Source organism: Falco biarmicus, chromosome 7 (assembly GCF_023638135.1).
Source record: "Falco biarmicus isolate bFalBia1 chromosome 7, bFalBia1.pri, whole genome shotgun sequence".
NCBI lineage: Eukaryota > Metazoa > Chordata > Aves > Falconiformes > Falconidae > Falco > Falco biarmicus.
The window spans coordinates 23,658,856-23,679,953 of NC_079294.1; the positions used below are offsets into that span (position 1 = coordinate 23,658,856).

Consider the following 21,098-nt stretch of genomic DNA (forward strand, 5'->3'; position numbering starts at 1 on the left):
GTCATGATATGATTTCTGTGATATTGTGCATGACAATGTGGTTATATTAGAAAATGTATTAATTTGTGAAGTTACAAAGTGATAGGAGAAACTATGCCCCTTGGATTAGCAATGATAAACAGGTACACAGACAAACCAGATAAACAGGATATTTAAAGCCTTTCCATTCTTTTTAATTGATTCAGAAAATTTTCCTGAAGAATTGTACACCTCAGGCAATACATCAGTTATTTGGGGAACAATAAAGTAGTCTTCAAAGTTGGATTCATATTCATGAGCTCCCCGTTACATCTAACACACAATGAGTTTTGTTGGCATTAACATAAGAGGTGGTTAGGGCATTCATCTACCCACAATTATAGTTTGGGAGGAAAAATTATGTCTACTTTAGAGGGAATGTGAAAAATTATTTGTTTAGTGCATAAGAGTAGGTATAAGAAGCAGGCCTATCCTAGAATAATTGTCACTTTTGCAATGCCTTCAAGACAGATTTGGAAGAATAAGTAGCTCCAACAGAATATTTTCCATCTCAGAAACTGTGAATGTCTATTAATAGTAAGTAACTCGTAACTCCGTTTTGCAATTGGGGAAAAGATGTAGTACTGAAAAAAAAATGAAAAAGAAGAAAAAACCCTCCTCACCTATTTCAGTCGAGGTTGGTTCATTTCCATTGACAAAATGAACATTTCTTCATAATATAAGCTTTCTTATTAACTGTTTCAGCTGTTATTTGGGATATAGAACACACACATACACCCCCTATACACAGAAGAATATATGCTTATCACCAGTGTTTATCCACACCACAATGACTGGTGGTCTGCTGCTTGAGGCAGTTCACTTTGTGAATGAAGGAGCATCTGGCTGAAGTTGACACTGAGCAAGTCACAACTGTTTGGGCTCACTTAGGTTCACAGCTCCCACTGCTGGGTAATTCCATTTGTAAATGACGAGCACTAAGATCTTCCTATTCATAAAGCAGCAGCAGTAGGAGATACTGTTTTCTAAATTTACTCTTTGACTCTGATCTCCTTGTGACGCATGAAGAAAGGGTTTACATTAGTCACACTAGCATCATCTTATCTGCCTGACAGCAGGGAAATAAGCGCCTCTTTTTTTTTTTCTTTTTCTTTTTTTTTTAAGGAAACTTCGCATGAGGGGAGGATTGCGGTGTGTTTACTCACTTTGTATGAGCTGCTGCAAGCACAGCAAATCTGTCCATACCCCCTCATCACAGCACAGATCTTTCCTAGCTGCCATCTGCCAGACGACTCCAGCCTCTGGGCTAGCACCGTGGCCTACAAACGCCTACTGTCGCATGCTGTCGGCGGCCGTGCAACACGCTGGCTGGCACCCACCAAGGAGTGCCCGCTCCGTTGCCTGACGAAGCCTTCCCTTCGAAGGGGGCACTGGCCCCTGCGTGGGGTACATCGACCGCTTCCTAGTGCCGCGGCATGGGACCCGCTGGGGACAGTCCTGCTGTGCCATTAGGGCAGCGTTTGTCCCTGCAGGGCCCAGAAGTCCCTGAGGCGATTCGAGGGGCCGACCTCGCCCCCTCCTCCTCCGCGCCAGCCTCTTTCCTCAGCCCTCACGCCCCGCCGCGGCACGGTGGAGGCCGCAGGGCAGCGGCCTGGGCCCGCGAAGGTCTCGGGCATCCTCGAGGTGAGGGCTGCTTCGCCGATGAGGCCCGGGGACGGCCGAGGCCGGGCCGCTGAGGCGGAGGCCGGTGCTGCAAGGCGGACGCAGCTCGCCCCCGGACCTGAGCGGGCGCTGCGGTGGGGAGCAGCGTGCGGCGGGGAGCGCCGCGGGCCGGGCACGGTCCCCGCCACGGGCACGGCCCCCGCCACGGGCACGGCCCGCCGCCCCCTCACAGCTTCGGCGGGAAGCAGCGCGCGACGGGACTACAGCGCCCAGCGCGCACCTCGGCCCCGCGGCGGCGCGGGGGTGGCCGTGGCTGGCAGCGGGTCTCGGCGGCTCTCAACCAACCTCGCACACAGCGCCGTTTCCAGGTGCGCCCGCCTCCGCTGTCCTAATTGATGAGCCTGACAACCAATCAGCCGGGAGGAATCTCCGCGGCTGCCCAATCACCGCTCCGGAAAGGGGATGTGGGCAGCGTCCCGCAGGACAGCGAGCTTGGTGGCGTCGCGGCTGAGGACGGGCGAGAGCGGGGGAAGCGGCGCGGGGGAGCGCGGCCGGCACTGCCGCAGGGATGGCGGCGGCGGCCGCGAGGGGGTTAACCGCGCCGGAGAAGGCCGCGGGCCCCTCCGTGACCCCCTGAGCGTCCCCCTGCGCTGCGCGTACCCGTCGTCCCTCCCCGCGGGCAGGCCGGCGCCGTCCCGGCACCGCAGTCGCCATAGAGACCGCGCCGCACGCCATGGGGCGGAGGCTGAGCCGGAGGCTGGGCCGGGGGGCGCCGCTCTAGCCCCCGCCCCGCTCCGTGCAGACCATCCCCCGCGGCGGCCGGGGGCACCGGGCTCCGCAGGGACTCGCCGAGCCGCCGCCGCCCCGAGGAGCCGCCGCCGCCTCCTCGGCCCCGTTCCAGGTGAGGAGCCGCGGTGTTACGCGTCGGCCGTCGCCGTTACTCCTGCGCGCCCCGCGGCGCGGGCCCCGGCGGCCGGGCGAGGGTGTCCCCGGGGGGCGCTGCGGCCGCTTCACGGGGGCGCGGCTCTGGGGCTTCGGTGGCCGAGCCTCTGCCGCCCGGCCGGGCGCGGCGGGGCTGCGTGGGGCCGCGTCGCGGTTTCGCTCCCCGCCGGAGAGGGAGTTCGCCGGGCGCGGGAGCTGCGGGGGCCCCGAGCGGGGCTTATTGCAGCGCGGGGAGCGCGGGCGGGACGGGGCGGCCCTCCCCGCCGAGTTAAGGTCAGCGGGTCCGGCGGGCTCTAGCAGCGGGCACCGCCGCCCCGGCCTCTACGGAGAATTCAAATTTATAGGCACGAGATCTTTTTTGTCCCTCCCACTTGCTGCAGGAAGGCAAGCGGTAGATATTTACGTGTTCCGATGGCGAAACGTCCCTGTTTTAAAATAGCTGCAGCTATATTTCCAGTCCTTAATTGCGGCATGCGTGTAACGGATGCATATGTGGGCAAGGCTGGATGGGGGCATCGGGCTGTCTGTCGTCTGGCGCTTTAAGTGCTGGAGCCATTAGCGGCAGTTGCATCAATATATGAATACAGATATGCCTGGCTAGGCCGCGGATGCACTCACTACGGTGATAATAGTAAACATGTAAACTGCATGTGGAAGGAATTTCACAAGCATTTTTACACATACTTTTAGTTTGAAAAAAAAGGAAACGGGGAAATACCTTGTTCCTGAGTCTACAGATGATCTCTGGAGCTGCAGCTGCATCCTTGCACTTCTGTTGTCACTCCAGCAGAAGCGATGAGAGGACAAAGATGGGTATGAGGTTTCTGACCTCTGGTGTCAGCCAGAGCTGTTGAGAACAACTGCTAGTGTGAACGGGGTTTGCAAATAATAATATTAGCGTGTTGTCCTCGGGAGAGGGGGACATGGACACAAAGGGAAGACCCCTGACTATAGCACAGCCTTTTGAGAATTTTCTACTGTATTTATAATCAAGACTATAGGAAATGAGCTATAAAATAGGTTGTAGTGGCTTTCTTAGTTAGACTGTATGTGCAGAACCAGTTGAATTTCAAGTTTAAATGTTCAGAATTAGTAAGCTATATTGAGAGGATGGTTGAGAGCCCTGAAATAAACCATACTCTATTTATTTTAAAATAATGTTACCCTCAGAGTGAGTGATTAGTTTCCATGTTGTGGCTCTGGAAAAAACGAGCAGCTTTTAAATATATTCTGCGTAGTTAATGCTGTACCTCTGTTGAACACATGCTATGCTTGTGTTATGCTTGGTTACGTTAGTTGTTGTAACGGCGAAAACAGAAGATTCGAGCTTATTTTGCTGGTCTTGTTTGATTTTTGTAGGTTTTTTTGGAGGGATCTTAACAATGTGAACTCACGGTACAAAGATACCTGACATTTTAATTCTGTGTTAAATTGCACAGAATACTTCATTGATGATGATTCCTTTGTTTTATGGTGCAAATTACACTTAAAGTATTAAGAGTTTTTTAACTTCTTAAACCAGAAGTATGCCTATTAGCATACTTGTTTGGCTTGTCAAAAAATTGTATATAGGAAAGTTTGACTACAGTAGTATGGATATTCATTGGTCAAAAGTTATTTTGAAAATAGTGCATCAAGATACCATAGTTCAAAAATGTGAAGATGGTACCTATTATCTCTGACAGATACTTTGTTCTTTTCTGATATATTTCCGATGTACCATTATGCTCATCAAGTTCAGCATTTTTTTAGACTTCTTGTTTTGGAAATGATGGGGTTAGAATGAGAAGAGCGAATTGAGCAACCGGAATATTGTGATGTTGCTCAGATGTAGTGTAGTCACTGTACTGCTGCTGCGTGCTGCAGGCTCTGTTACCTCTAACATCACAAATTCCAGAGAGGTTGTTCCAGTGTGACTGATCAAATCAAGAAGGATTTTTGAATGTGACAAAAGAGGGAGATGAGCAGAGTTTTTTAGCAGTTCTAGATATGAGTACAGAAGGTTAAACATTTGCTTAGTGTATGGAGTTGCACTATATGGTATATTAATATACTACTGTGTTTTCTGTGTTAGCTAAGATTTGTTTATCTAGTGGGAATGAATTGATACTTTACAACAGGAGGGTGACAGTTTCTGTGTATTCTTCCTGTGTGTTGCGTTGTCTCTTTACCCTGCTCTGGGAAAGCACTACACAAAGCCTTTGTGTTTGACTAGAGGGGAGGAGAAACAGCTGCCTTTTCAGTACAAGACACCAGGATCGTGGTCTCACAGGGATGTGTTGTATGTGGACCAGCCACTGTCCTTCCTCCCTCATTCTGTTAAAACACTCTTTCCTCATGACAGAGAAACCTGAGCTTTGTTTGATCGATCTCAGGAGAGCAGTGTGTTGCGTCATGGATCTGGCAGATCAGTCTGATGGACCAATTGTTAAAAGTATTGATGGGCAAGAATTAAGACGTGCAAAATTGACTAAATGCAAGGTGTATGTTAAGGAATCCCAGAGCTACAGATCATGTGTGTTTAAAAGTTACTTAGTATCAACTTGATTTCTTGTCAGTGATTGGGCTGAAAGGAACTCGTTCAAATGGGTAATCTTTTATTTGTTTTTTTCTTTTAACTGTTTAGTATCTAGACTACTTAAAAGGGAATTAAACATGTTAACTTTAAGAAGAGGAAATAAAAATGGATGAGAGAGTATAATTAAACAAAGCAGTTTCATTTTGTTTGTTTCCATAGAGAGTACTGTATTCGGTGTCACACAGTGGTAGAATAAAAGTTAACTTCCTTCTCTATGTTGGAAACATTGAATACTATGTAGTGTGGCTTTTAGTAACTGTATCTTATATGTTCTTTCAGAATTACTTCTATGAAAATATCATCCCATCTTTTACTTATTCTTTAAAAAGACATCATATTTACTAATTTTAAAGTTTGTTTTTTTTCTTTCCTTTTTTTTCCCTCTCTGTTTTTCTTCCCCTTCGGTGCTAGATGTTAAGTAGTATGCTTTTCAGGGAATCCAGTAACTTGGGTTTATTTTTAAGCTGCTTATGAAATTGAAGTGCCATTCTTAGCAGTTTAAATTTATAGTCTTTTTTTTTCTTTTTTCCTTCCTGTATTAGCTTAAGGTCACTAATCTTGAAACCTAAGTAGTGGAAAATTTAAACAATAAAATCTTATCTTTTGACACTTCACCTCTTGATCTTGTTGAGTACCTTTTTCCCATTTTTGAGATGTTGTGCAAGTCATAACTTTCAATAACTTATTATTTAAATTTGGTTTTCAGTTAATGGAGACAAATCTTTGAAAACCTTGAGGAATTTCTGGGGAGAAGGGAAAGACTGTATTTGAGAGCAGAGAGGGAAAGGAGGGGAAACTGGGAAACCGAATAAGTCTGTAGTATTTTTCGCAAAACTGTATCTGTTTAAGAATTCAAAAATGTGTTCATTGTTATGTTCAGGCATGTTTTTCTGTGGTTCTTGTGCTACATGGTTGAGAGCAATTCTGTGATGAAAAGCATCGCTGGAATGCTGTTTCATTCTGTTGTTTCGTCTCTGAAGATATTGATCAATTATTGAGAATTAGGTTATTTGCGTTGATGATGAACTCCATCTGGTAATTCTTACTTTCAGAGAAATGTGTATGTTGCTTATCCTTGTGTTTGAGTGCAAGAGAAGCTTCTGGGCAGCTGAAAGAGTTGAAGGCTCGCTGGGTTTTTATGGATGGCACTTCTCTCACAACTGAAGCTACACAAAAATTGTATTGTGTGTTAATGCACTTGTTCCACTGGACTTACCCACAGTTACAGTTAGGAAAGATCTTGCCTTTCAGACTTTGCATCTTTTCAGTACTTGGGAACTGTCTCCAGTCAGCAACTGCTTACTGATTCTGAAAGAGGGGGTGTGTTCTGCTCTCGATCACTTCCCAGATAATTCTCAGATAGCATTTATTGCTTCTGTCATGCAGTCTCTTAGGATATTAACATTTTGTGAGGGTTTTAGCAACACTTATTTGAAACATTGTTCTTCAGCAGCGTAGTAAGAATGAGATTGCTTTGTTGTGTGGTGTATCAGCAGGATGTGTCTTGTTGCAGCTGTTTACTGCTATTGTAATGCTTCAAATGCTACTCTTGGTGAGCATTATGACTTCAGAGCAAATTAAGTATGTCTGTTTAGCTTCACGCTGTTGAAGTATTTAAAAAAGGGGGACAATGATCTATAAATAGAGCATTCTTTTCAGCATCAAACAGGTGACTTTTTAGCATGTACTTGTATTGTTGTTTTGTTTTATATAATGCTATATTGAGTTATTTACTGTCTGAAATAAATATTTTCCTGGCTTTCCATTTGTCAGCTTCCTGACTTAAACAGATCCAAAAGGGGCATTATCAACTGGTTGAAATTGTATTAGGTGAGGAATGACTGTGCTACTCCTGAAGTTTTGTTGAATGCCCTGCCTTCGTATGTGACACTTTAATTTTCTGTTTCCAGTAGTCTATAAAATCAAAGTATAATTCCCTAAGTTGAGTCAGCTTAGAACAAATTGGCATGTCATAATCTGAGAGCTGAAGGAGAGGAGGAATTTATATTGGATCATGATTCTTTTTCTGCATAAAGTGTATTTGCTGTTTCATCAGGCTCTAGAGATTACTGTGATAATCATGATCATATTGGTGAAATGATAGTTTTACAGCTTTGAGCAAGATGGTGTTTCCAGTGGGGAAACCTGTTGAAGAGTTTGTCTGGATGGAGAAAAATCATGAAAGAATCAGAAGACAGAGCAGTGTGAAGAAAGTATTTATTGCCCTGCAGGAGAAATGTGCTAGCTAGCCTAGTCAGTTCTTGTCTTGACTAGGCAAGAACTAAGAAATCAATGCTGAAGCTGAGGAGCAAGCCGTGAGCCTCCCACAGTAAAGCAAATGCATGCAGGAAGGAAGCTCCATTATTGACTGCCTGGTGCTGGCTGTCATTTATTTGTAGGTATACATACATGTAATTGTATTTTTCACGTGTTAGCTCCTGCGGATGAAATTGCACATTATTGTTGAACCAGTCTAAGAGCTAGCTGCTGTTTATAAGCAGAAGATGATATCCTCTGCCTGTGCCTTTTCTAGTGTCCATTGATCTCTGAGCTACTGTGATTCAGCTTGCTAATTTGACAGAGAATGATTTTAAGAAGGGAGTTGTTTATACTGCTTTTTTGTTGAGATAGGTTTATAACTCTTCCTAGGTCATGCTGTTGTGTGTAACTTCACCCTGAATGTCCAGCTGAGATCTAGTCATAACCAGATCTTTCTATTACTGTAGCCTGGGTGCTCAGCTGATAGGTCTTTCTGCCCTATCGTCAGCTTAGGGAAGAAGAAAGAGGAAGAGGAACATCTTATCTGAAGGACTGCTTTGAGGCCATGTTGCACTACTTTCTCTGTTGATTTGAAGGAAGTTCAGCTAGATGCTAAAATTCAGCCTGGACATTTTGCCCTGTTGTCCATACTGGGTGTATGTGTTTCATAAGTTTTGAGCCTCAGATACCTTGATCATGTGGCCGTACTTCTTCTGTCCTTATCTCCAAAGGCTGGACCAACCTTTCCTTGATGAGTCAATTTTCCCTTGACCTCCCTCTGCAATTAGGGAGCAACTGTACTTTGCTTGATTTGTGGGAGTTTGTAGGTAATACTTCAATTCTATTGTTGAGAACATGTATCGCCATGTAACGGCTCCCTGATTTTTTTTTATTTTTTTTTTTTTCCTGGAGTGGTGATCTGGACAGAATTGATTTACGGTCTGAGTGAGGACCAGGGCCTGCCATACAAGTAGCCCTGCAGTAGATATTGCTCATATTTGGTGTTGACATGTTATAATGTACTCTTATATTCCTTGCTCTGGAAGAGGTAGAAGCTGGAATCTTGTTCTTAATAAAGAAGAATACAGTTATTACTACTCTTACCTGTATTATTACTATTCTAGTTCCTTGTATTAATAAAACAAAAGTGTACACAGATTTCACCCATATCATTGTTTCCTGTTTCTCAATAGAAACCTCATAACCCCACTTGCCATATGTTTGCATATCCAGCATGTTCTCTTATAGAGTAGAAATTAATTTTTGTTCAAATAATAATTTCAAAATGAAAAAGTATCTCACCACAGTTTAGAATTGAATATCCTTAAAACAAAGGTAATGGCTGTCAGTGTATTTAAAAAAAAAAAGGAAAACAAAAAAACCCCAAACCCAAACCCTTATAACTTTTGTTGATGGAATTGGGTTTCTTGTAAGTACATTCAAGAACCTATCAAGTACTGCTATTATTTTAGTGTTATTGCACTTTTGCCATTATGGTGTCATGTGTTACTGTTTCCATATCTACAAAATTAAATCTGCGCTCAATGTGAAGTAAAATTTAATCTAGTTTTAGACATTTTATTTGTATAGATCAAGCATTTAAATATTCAATATATACAAATATAGCAGGTTATATGTAAAAAATACAACCAGGATTATTTTTAAAGCCCAAGCTTTAATTCTGACAGATTTGGTATTGAATATCTTTATTTACACACAGCAGGTATTTCTTAAAACATGATACCAACGTAGTACTTTTTTTATTATTTAAGTAAGGATGAAATGAAAGACTGTAATGGGTTTTGGGAAACTTTGCTGTTGTGTTCTTAGGAATAATTTTGTGTTTGGCAGATAGCTAAAATTTGAGCTTGCACTGTTAGCTGCTTTTGTGTGTAATAAATTCACATAACTTTTGAGAGTCTCTTGATCCCCATGTTTGTAATACTTAAACTTGCTGATTCTTATGCCTCATCATTTTTATATATACATTTATGTATATCACTATATATATATATTATGTCAATATATACATTTATATATATCACTTTATATATAAAAGGCCACGCTTTATTTTTTCAGCTGATTGCTGGACTGTTGAAAAGTACTTTTGTGGATTTAGGACAGTCTCAGCATACTAAATTTGCCTGGGATAATTATATTTTCATAATGAAATATACTCGTATAGTTAATTTTCAAAGATAAAATACTCATCACTTATCTCAGCCTGACTGCTTTAAGACCAAGGGAGCTCTGGTGGTTATTGAGGCTAACTTCATGCGTAACACCAGCTTCCCTAGGACTTCTCTGAATTACGTGTGCTAACAGTAGTTGAATAAGATCATATAATTAAGAATTTCAGTAATGCAGAATTCAGTGAAATATTTCGTGAAGTATTCTGATGGAATATCTCTATTGACTAAAGACCATGAAGATCTTTTTATGTTTGTAAGTAATCTAAAGGTTCAGCCTTTTACCAGTATGATTTTGTATGTCAGAATGAAGATCTTTTGTAATTTCTTAGTCTAAAGCCGTTTTTAATAGATAATCTGGAGGAATTGAGCTTCATAATTTTGACACTAAATACATAGACTCTGGTATTTTAATATTTTGTTCTTCTGCATCGTTTTGCTTTTTCTTGAAATGTGAACACCGGAACTGGATATAATATTCCAACAGCAATCCTACAATGAGCAGATAGAGAGGTATTACGCTCTCCCATAGAACTTATTTCCCTGCTCATCTGTAGTTGGTATAGCCTTAGCGCCGCATCAGATGCATTTATCAAAAGTGGCTGATCATCTGTAATGTGTTAGGTGATGTTTCCATTTATTCCTTGCTCCTTGATGTATATTCTCTTCTTTTATCTGAGTTGGAACTTGTGTAGCTTGGTTGCAGTCCGACAGCTGATGAAGTTGGTGCTACACCACTTCCTGATCTCAGTATCAACTACAAAATTGATTTTTGTTTCCTCCCTAGTAAAAAACCTTTCAGGATAAAGTCAGAAATTATTCTTATGGGACTAATTAGAGAAATATTGGTTCAGTTGAATTGCAGTTATATTTTGGGACCTATTATTTAATGTGTGATCTGTTGATTTTCTGCTATTTTAGTTTCTTAAAAACAGACCATGCTGTGTGGTGCAAACTTAGATGTCTTCCAGAAGTGTAAGTGCCGTAGTAACTGTTACGTTTATAGGCCAAACTTGTAACGTAGCCAGAAAAAGTTACTTTGACAAGGAGGGGAACTTGGTTGAATGGCAGTAATTATATTGTCTTCCTTTTAATTCTTTAATACTCGAGTCCTCTGTTTTGCCTGGCATGTGTATCAAGCGGATGGCCCATAGTTGCCAAAGGAATTTTAATGTTTGGAAAGGATAAATAACATTAACTGTCTTCTGGAGTCGTCTGTGTTGGAGGAATTTGTGGGAATCCGCAACGATAAATCGGAAGTCTCCTTGAATATCCCTAGGACAACAAAGGATATTCAAGCGCCAGTCCAGCTTAGCAGCATCTGACTGATACTGGTCGCGGGAGCACAAGATGCATCGTCACCGCCACCCGTTTCCCCGGCCCGGGGCTGGGCGGGGCGGCGGCAGCGGCGGCGCTGAGCTAGCCAGGGTGCTGACCGGCCCGCCCGCCTTGGGCCCGGGGCGGGGGAGGGCGGCAGCCTTGGCCCCGGGGAGGGGGCCCGCGCACCAGGCAAGTAGGGAACGACTTCGTTACAAAAGAAAGGGTGCTGCGATTGTAGCATCTGGTTTATACATATCGTTATGTCCTGGGGCTTGCGCAGGAAATCTTTACGCCATTGCTGGCTGTACCAGAAGAAGATGCTACTGTGAAAGAAGTTTTCCGGGAATCGCAGCTCCGGGCTTTTTAATAGCCCCAGTCATGCTAAACTCGTTGTCATCACCAGCAGGTTCCTTGTCATCCAAATTATGTCAAATGTATCTACACCATCCCTGAGCAAGAGATACAAACTTTTCCAATGCACTTCCAAAAAGTTTCACTATGAAGTGTAACTTAACCAATCGCTGTACATCACAGCAAACTTCCAGGCAGTGTCTAAAGGGCAAACCCATTAATCTGCCTGTAGCTCAACAATTTTCACAAAACACCTGTTTTGTCATCTCAGCTCTGGCCTGAAGATGAACATGGAAAATAACACTAACATCTATAAATAACTTCCAGTGTATTACAGATGATAGTTTCAATTTTTCCCTCCACATCCCACTAATTGCTGTCTTCTGTCTTCTTCCCCACATCACTCTTTTATTTCTTATGTACTTTAAAGATGATTAGTGATAGGACCATTTTTAATTATTATTAGACAGAAACCCCCTTGTTTTATTAAATCACTTTTACAAATGCCTTACCCCATTTACCAAGCATTAGGGCATGTTCATTTGCATTTATATGTAGCTATGTCACCAAATTTGCAACAGTTTTATGTAAGTAGGTATGGTTAATAACATGAATCTTCATTGACACAATTAGGAAGTTCTGTATTCCCGTAAAGTATATAATGGTGTATTTGGAATGTACACATAATATATATGTAAATGATGTAAACACATGTATGTATAATGTAAAATTACATGTGTGGGGTGTGTATGTGTGTATATATATATATGTATGTTATGGAATATTCTTTATTGCAAAGTATGTTAGTTTAGTGGTATGATTCCCTGCATTAGTTTTTGGCTTGATGCAGATATACCTCAGTTGATGCAGAGCTGAAGCTGCTAGGCTTTGGTGACCTCATTAGCAGTTATGAGGAAGTAGTTACAAGAACTGGGAGAGAAGCAAGACGAGGGAGTGCCACAGTGCTAGAAGGTGTTTTGAACATCTGGCATCTTCCTCTTCCTCCCCTTTTCCGACCAATTTAGTTTGCTTCAGGCCTTTCCTGGTGAAAGGTTTGGATGCCTTTCTGCTGTGAGGACTCCATGGCTCTCAGGCGAGAGCCTGCACTTCTTGAGATGGCTTCTGTTCTGTGTAGTGCAAAGCAATCAGAATAAGTAAGGGAACTCGCGGGAGGCAGCTATAGATGGATTAAAAAAAAAGGGGAAAAAATAGAGGATTCATTTATTTTTATTTATTTAGTCTTTGTGTGTGCAAATTGGATTGTGTAGTCTCTAAACTTGGCAATGGAAAATAATGTCTATGAATTTTTTGTTTGGAATCCATGACATATTTTGGTAAGTTTCGTAAGTTTTGATAAGCTTCATTTCTTATGTGTGACCATATGCCTGGCAATTTTATTTGACACAAAAAAGTAATCTCTAGTTAGTTGATTTAACTACTTTCCTTTTTTTGACAGTATGACTATTACTTTATCCATGGGTGCTTTTTTTATTTCCTTAAAAGTAAGATGTAAGCCTCTTGAATCCTTTTTTGATTTCACAGCTTTAAAATTGTTACAGAACAATTGTTAGTCGTTATTGAACTCCTATTGCTAGCTACCAGACTGAAGCAAAGGTACTGGACTGAAGCAATTTAAAAACACTTTTAACACTGCAACACTGCAACCTTCAACACTTAAGTAAAACTTCTGAAAATGCACCTGAGACTTGCATCTCTTCTGCTGTTGTTTCTATCACCAGCTATCTCAGCTCAGCAAGCTTTCCAGGGATAGGTTTTTCTTTTGTCAGGCTTGACAACTGATAATGACCAACAGATAGATTAAAAAGCATACTTTTGCATGTATTTTTCCCTGCGCTGTAGGATCTTGTAGGATTTTAAATATTTAATAGTGTGGTTTTAAAGCCTAGTCCTCTTGAGGGAGGAAATTCTGTGTCAGCTAAAGTGTGTGATCCTTTCTCTAGCAAAGATGTAGAAATCTTCGTACCATTCTTTCTTTTATGCAGGTAGTACCAGATCAAACCTAGGTGTAACTGGGCTGAATGTAATTAGGAAAATAAAAAGTCTTAATCCAGTGGTAAGAATTGAACCGAAAAAGCCTGCATGGTATTGCATGTAATCAAGATTTGCCTCTTTGTGTTTCCTGTGAGAAAGGCAGCAAAGATGAGAATTTAGCTAAAGTTCAGAGATTCCTTATGAAATTACATTAGAGAATATCCAACAAAAAACATTTAAAAAAAATGAAAAGAATATTAAGGGGTGTGAATGTTGTATCAAGTGGCAAAGAATTTATATGAATTCTTGTCCCCTTTTTCATCAGTTTAACGGATTTATGGAAGGACAGTCATATGACTTCCCAGTTGTTTTACAGCAGTTGTTTATGGCTGTTCATGAGAGACAGATTTTTTTTAATATTTTTTTTTTTTTTTTTTTTGCTAAATGAAACACAGTATTGAAAGTTCCCTGAAGTAACCTAAAGTAGATATGAAAATCACAGTAGTTGTGGCTGTTTATACCCTTGCTTCTCTTGATGCTCAGACCTCTTTAGCAGCCTGAAACTTTTTGGTGTCACCTATATAAAAATTACTGTCATATGTTTTGCTGCTGCCAGAAGTAATAACCGGTTTTTAAATGCAAATTTTCAAACTGTAGCATTGCTGTACCTGGCTTGTCAGTGCATTCTGTGAATTTTAATTGTTAAAAATCTTAACCTTTGTGTTTGCACCAGCTTTATTAAGAGAAAGCCTTGAGGTTATGAGATATGTATTAATGTGTTGGTTGTCTGTATCCAAGTTACAGAATTATTCGAGTGTAATGATCAGAGGCATTTCCAAGTATTTTATAAAGCCAGATGCAGAGAAGGAAACCTATTCCTTGTCAAATCAGTATCTTTGATCAATCAGTTATAGTGTGTTTTTTTATCAAATTAAAGTTGTGTAACAAAGTGACATGGTAAAATGATAACAGCAGAGATAATGGCATTAGGATTGGCATGGATGCATTTGGTGTGACATCTTTGGCATCTGTAGGATAAAGTAATGGAAAAATTACAAGTAATGTGTGAACTCATAGGTAAGACAGATTTGCTGCTTCCATCTGATCAATGTGTGGAAGTCGTCAATGATCCTTATGGCTCTGGAGGTTCATCTGCCCGTGATCACCACTATTGAATCACACCATGCTTTAAAGTTCTACTAGCTCAGTTCTGTGCATGCATGACTCCCTATTCATTAAGAAGTGTTAAGACCTGTTGAGAAAAATCATTGAGTAGGTGAGTAGGTTAGGCATTTAAAAAAAGAAAAAACAAACAACAAACAAAATTTGATTGTGATGTGATTAGGATTTATACAGAAGACTCAGACTGTATGTTTTTAGTGTATTTTGTATTAAAATTATTTTGCAGATTCTGCAAGTTTTTTCTGGTTGTTAAGATGGTTCTAAATAATTGAATTAACAATAACAAAAAGTTATTTTGGCATAACTTTTGTCTCTGGGACAAAAAACTTATTAGAGTGCATTGCATAAAGGCTTTTAGCTAGACTGGAGAGGAGAAAAATAAATTATTGACAATAGTCATCAGAATCGTTTTACTTGGAAAAGACCTTTAAGATCATTGCTTCCAACCGTTAACCCAGGATTGCAAAGTCCACTACTGAACCATGCCTCTAAGCGCCACATCTACAAATCTCTTAAAATATGTCCCAGGATGGTGATTAAACCACTTCCCTGGGCAGCCTGTTCCAGTGCTTGACAACCCTTTTGGTGAAGAATTTTTCCCTAATATCCAATCTAAACCTCTCCTACTGCAACTTGAAGCTGTTTCCTCTTGTCCTGTCACTTGTTATTTGGGAGAAGAGACCTGCCCCCATCTGCCTACAGCCTCCTGTCAGGGAGCTGCAGAGAGTGATAAGGTCCTGCCTGAGCCCCCTTTTCTCCAGAGTGAAAAACCCCAGTTCCCTCAGCCGCTCCTCACAAGACTTGTGCTCCAGACCCTTCACCAGCTCCGTTGCCCTTCTCTGGACACGCTCCAGCACCTCAATGTCCCTCTTGCCGTGAGGGGCCCAAAACTCAACACAGTGTTCGAGGTGCAGCCCCACCAGTGCCCAGTACAGGGGGACAATCACTCCCCTTGCCCTGCTGGCCACACTGCTTTGGACACAAGCCAGGATGCTGTTGGGTTCTCGGCCACCTGGGCACACTGCTGGCCCACGTTCAGCCGGCCGTCAGCCAGCACCCCCAGGCCCTTTTCCCCCAGGCACTTTCCAGCCGCTCTGCCCCCAGCCCGTAGCGCTGTGTGGGGCTGCTGTGACCCACGTGCGGGACCCGGCACTGAGCCTTGTTGAACCTGGTACAACCGGCCTCGGCCCACGGGTCCAGCCTGCCCGGATGCCCCTGCAGAGCCTGCCTGCCCTCCAGCAGGTCAACACTCCCCCCAGCTCGGTGTCGCCTGCAAACTGGCTGAGGGTGCACTGGATCCCCTCGTCCAGATCGTCGATAAAGATACTAAACAGAGCTGGCCCCAGCACTGAGCCCTGGGGAACACCACTTGTGACCGGGCACCAGCTGGGTGTAACTCCATCCACCACCACTCCTTGGGCTCAGCCAGCCGGCTAAGTTAACCTGTGCTATTACTTTACATGTAGGTACTTTAACACTGCCACCTTGAAAACAATTCTATCCATTCACCCTCTCTCTTGATAAAAGGATTTGTATTGCCACTTAGTGATTTAGATCAGGCAACTGAGCTAGCTTAAAAACTACTTTTCTGAAAGGGTTAGTATTTTATGTTCCTTTAGGCCAGTTCATTGTGTAGTCTGGAGTGTTAAGGATGAGTTTTTAATGTGATGGATGAATTTACTCAGTGAAGTGCACTACTGGACCTGTTACTGAGGATTAAAGAAGAACTGGTCACACATGTGAAGGCTGATGGCAGCCTTGACTGCTAAGATCATGAGACACACGGTGTAAGACCAAAGGGAAGTGAGGAAAGTGAGAAGCAGCATAGGGACATTAGTCTTGAGAAGAGCAGACTTTGTCTTATTCAGAGAATGAACGGGTGAGATCCTGTGGCAGGCTGCTCTGAAGTTTACAAGAGCTGACGATATTTTTCTACGATTATGTTCGTAGAATAGAATTGGCAAAAGATGTTCTCCTATGGACTGTCAGTAATATCAGTCTGTTTTGTGAAACGAATCACCAGTTTTAGAAAAGTTTAAAAAACCTACATGTCTGCTGCCAAAATACGAATTGGACTCTGTCATGTGCTGTAAATTGCAAGTGCATCCTAAATAGGAAAATTTTTTAAAAGTACTTTCTAAACTGATTCTAACTTTTTTATTAATCAAAAGAGCTGTTGCAATTCAAGTAGCAATACTTAGCTGTGATATCATTCGAGTATGATTATATGATGATAAGTGATTTTGATAACACTGTACATTTTAATGTTTGAAAGTCTTTTGCTATAATAGCATATTCTATGAATAGCCTTAACTTTTTTTCTATAGCAGTGAGTATTACTGAAAACTTTACATTGTTACCACATAGGATTATAGCAAAAGCAGTATTATAACTGTTTGGTATTTATGTAAGAATGTAAGTGCGGTCTTAACCATCAAAACACAATGAACATTAATTAATTGTCACCAAAACTGAGGTGTGTTTAATAGCCTATGAATGGTTTGATCTCTGCTATAGTTAAAATTGCTTTAAATGCCACACTACACTGTGACTGCTCCAAGCCATTTTTCCTTTCATCTTTTTTGTGTAAGTTAACATTTATAAAAGATACATGGAAACTCATTTTTAGAAACGTTTTTTTCTGTATTTTTTTAAAATGCATATTGTAGTAGCTTTTGATGCTTCAGCTGAGGAGTATGTTTCTAATTTTACTGGTTGGCGGGATCACAAACTTGCTCTGTGTAATGATACCAAATTTAAAAAGGAGTATTCCGCTTCAGTTATAAGTGAAAAAAGATGAATGAATACGAAAGATCATTGAAAGTAGCAGACGTACTATAGCTGCAAGTTATTAGATCAACATAATTTCACTGCTGTTCACAGACTTGATGCACCTTTATTAGAGGTAGAATTCAGGCTTATAATATTAGTGATCAGTATTAGTTTTTAATGTGCATGTGAAAATCTGCATTTGAATAAGAAGCCTGGTGCTGGAGGGGATAGAAATATGCCAGCTGATGGGAAGGGCATTATAAATAGAAACACTGAGATTAGAGTTTAAACCCAGCATGAGATGGAAGGGACATAACGTGGAAAACAGAAGTTGAAATAATGGAACAAATTACACTCGAGTGTTTCTTGCATAAAAGTGTTTATAAATTCTCCCCCCCCCCCCCCCCCAAAAAAAAAAACAAACCTCACACAAAACCCCAACAAACAAACCAACCTCACAGAAGTGCCAGAAAGAAGAGTTTACTTGAGTTGAAATGGTTTGCTTTCTGCTGTTATTCCCACACCAGTTAGTCAACAGTTTTAAGGTTGGAGCTTCTTTTAAATAACTGACAAAAGATTACACACAGGAATTTAATTCAAATTGCAGCTCATTAGTTCATATAATTTGAATTTATTATTTATAGGGAGTAGAATTTCTTTATTATCTCTTCATCTTCTCAAACATAATGTATGAATGCAAAATTCTGGAGCAGACTAAAGGTCTATCTTCAAGAGTGGTCATAAGTGGATGCCTAAGGAAAAGTGCGAGAACAGAGAAAATATACATTATACTTTCCTGTAGTACTTTTCCATCTTCTGTTAAGGGACTTCCGGAGCTGAATATGCTTAATATGTATTTTCAGTAACCCATAATTTTCCTTTCCATGTAGTTGTCCAATGCCCTCTTGAACCATTGTGAACCTTTATCATTCACAATATCCATTAGCAAGAGGTTGCACAGGTTAGCTACAAATTAATGAAGAACTCCTTTCTCATGTTTGTTCTGAGCCTGGCTCTTGCTGACATCTTTTGATATTTTTTAGTTCCTTCATTGAATGAGATTGTGAATAGTTGATTCCAAGCCAACCTCTCCGCGCCCCTAATGATTTTGTAGACTTCTGTCAAATACACCTCTCTACTTCCCATTATTTCTTAAAAAAATAGTCATTCATTACCTCATGTGCAAATTAGTCTGTACCTCTGATTTTTTTGTTTCATTTTTTGAACCTTCCCCCCCCCCCCCTTTTTTTTTTTTGAGATGGGAAGGACTAGAATTGCATACAATAGTCAAGGTATCAGTGAACGATGGAGATGACATATACATGATCTTCATGTTGTCATCAGTTTTGTCTGAATTCTTAACGTATGATTTTTTTTTGACTGCTCTTTAGTATTGAGTTGCCATCTTTTGTAACTGTATATCATAATACCAAGACCCGATTCTTGATTGCTAATAGTTTCTCATATTTTTAATGAGAAGTTAGGATTATTTTTCTGACATACATAATTTTACATTTACCTATACAGAACCCCACCTACCATTTTATTGCCTGGTTACTCAGTACCATAAAGTCACCCAGCAGTTCCTCACAGTTGCCCTTCATCTTTTCTTGATTTCTGTTTTTTAAAGACCAAGTCACGTGTTACTGTCAGCCAACTTTTGTTACTTTAGTTCTCACCCTGTTTTCCTTGAACTGCACAGATCATGTTCTGCTTCTTGCACAACTCTGCTTGTAGCCTCGTTCCACTGTGTGAAATCCTGTGTTTCCTGCCTTTTAGCCATTTTTTTTTTGTGTGCAGAGGACTTGTCCTCTTATGCCATGCCTGTTTAGGTTCTTTAAAAAGACTTTATCAAATACTTTTTAGGAATCCAAATAGACTTTATTTGGATCATTCTTACCTGTCTGACTGACTGTCTCTTTTAAGAGCTCTGAGATTTGGAAGATGGCACTTTGTTTTATCAAAGCCATGTTATCTTCTCAACTCTATCACTTATGTTCAAGTGTTCAGTAATTCTGTTCATTGTTACAGTTTCTACTGATTCATTGGGTACAAATATTGGATTTCCAAGCCTGAAGCTTGGATGTCCCGTGTAACCCTTTATTGGCACTGTATTTGCCACACTCCAATGCAGGTATAAATGAGACATTATGTATCATCATAAATAGATTCACTATTTAATTCTTAAGTTTCTTTCGAATCTAGTGGCCTGGTTTCGGCTGGGATAGAGTTAGAGTCAGTTTTGCTTTGTCCTTGTTGTGCTTTTGCAGTTGCTGTAATTTACCATTTTTTTTTTTAATTATTTGCTTTCTTCTGCTGAGAAATTCTCTTAACCTTCTGTTCTTTCATGTTGGCTTTGCTTTGACCTTTTTCAAGTCTGTCTTAATTGATATTTTATGCTTTGCTTCCTGCTTGGGTTTGTGTTAGAGAGACTGCTTGGTTTGCAAGACCAAAATAAAACAGAAACAGAAGATACGGTCAGGCAGTATCTCTAAAAAATGTGACTATGAATTATGTCACATGCTGAATAATGATCTTGTGAAGAAAGATTGTGTTTAGATATCTAAGGAATCCATTCCAAATGTGAAAGCAGAGCTGTTAATGATCCAGATGGAAGATTATGATTCAGGTTTTCTAGATATGAATAATCTGTGCACATCAGCCTAAAAAGTATACCTCTCTGTGCTGTAGTGTGTATTCACAGATGGTCTAGAAAAGATGCAAATGCTGAAGTTACAAAGTCTGGTGATACAAGGGTATTGAAATTAGTAAAGATGGAGAGAAGGAGATGAGCTGGAGAAAGACCTTGCACCTCTGAGGTAATATGTCCTGGTTTCAGCTGGGACAGAGTTAATTTTCTTCTTAGTAGCTGGTGCAGTGCTGTGTTTTGGATTTGGTGTGAGAGCAACGTCGATAGCACACCGATAGGTTTGGTTGTTGCTGGGTGATGGTTATACTAAGTCACTTTTCAGTTTCTCAGGCCCTGCCAGTGAGAGGGCTGGAGGGCCACAAGGAATCGGGAGGGGACACAGCCAGGACAGCTGACCCAAACTAGCCAAAGGGATATTCCATACCATATGGTGTCATGCTGAGCATATAAGGTGGGGGGACATTCAGCATTATGGCATTTGTCTTCCCAAGGAACTGTTGTGTGTGATGGAGCCTGGTTTTCCTGGAGGTGACTGAACACCTGCCCGCTGATGGGAAGTGGTGGATGAATTCCTTGTTTTGCTTTGCTTGCATGTACAGCTTTTGCTTTAGCTATTAAACTGTCTTTATCTCAGCCCACAAATTTTCTCACTTTTACTTTTCCGATCTTCTTCCCCATCCCACTGTGGGGGGAGTGAGTGGGTGGCTGCGTGTTGCTTTGTCACCAGCCACGGTTAAACCACAACATAATGATAAGTGAAAATTATTATAAAGCAGTTAATGTAGGGAAAAATAATTTTAGAATTTACACAGTGATGAGCTTCTTTGGAATGGGATCTTGCAGGTTCTCTGAAAATAGCAGGTCAGTGTATAATAACATTGCGGGTCTCCACATCTCAGAGGGGATGTCGTAGAACTGGGAAAAGCACACAGATCAAAGTCAGTGAAAGACTAAATAGGAGAAGAGATAAATGAGGGGTATATGGTAGCAAATGTGTTCCCTGTGTAGGACTAAGGTGAACAGGGAGCAACAGTAAACTCTACCTTCCAGTACAAGGGTCAGTGAACCTCAAATGTAACTAGCAAAAGACAAATTGGAAACAAAGATGTGCTTCTTCCCACAGCATGGAATTAAGTTAACGATTTACTTGCAGTAGATGTGTTATGGATGCTAAAAGATTTCATGGGTTCAGAAAAGATCTGATGAACTCAGAGGTGAAAAA

At 41.3% G+C, this 21,098-nt stretch overlaps 1 protein-coding gene across 2 annotated transcripts in view; it reads left to right on the plus strand.

Annotated features, from left to right (window-relative positions):
• Positions 1-2,134: 2,134 nt before the first annotated feature.
• Positions 2,135-21,098, plus strand: part of TTBK2 (tau tubulin kinase 2) — a 104,805-nt gene continuing 85,841 nt past the window's right edge. For both annotated transcript variants that reach the window (XM_056346833.1, XM_056346834.1), the window contains exon 1: positions 2,135-2,542. The gene's annotated coding sequence lies outside the window, so the exon portion shown is untranslated. The remainder of the gene's footprint in view (positions 2,543-21,098) is intronic.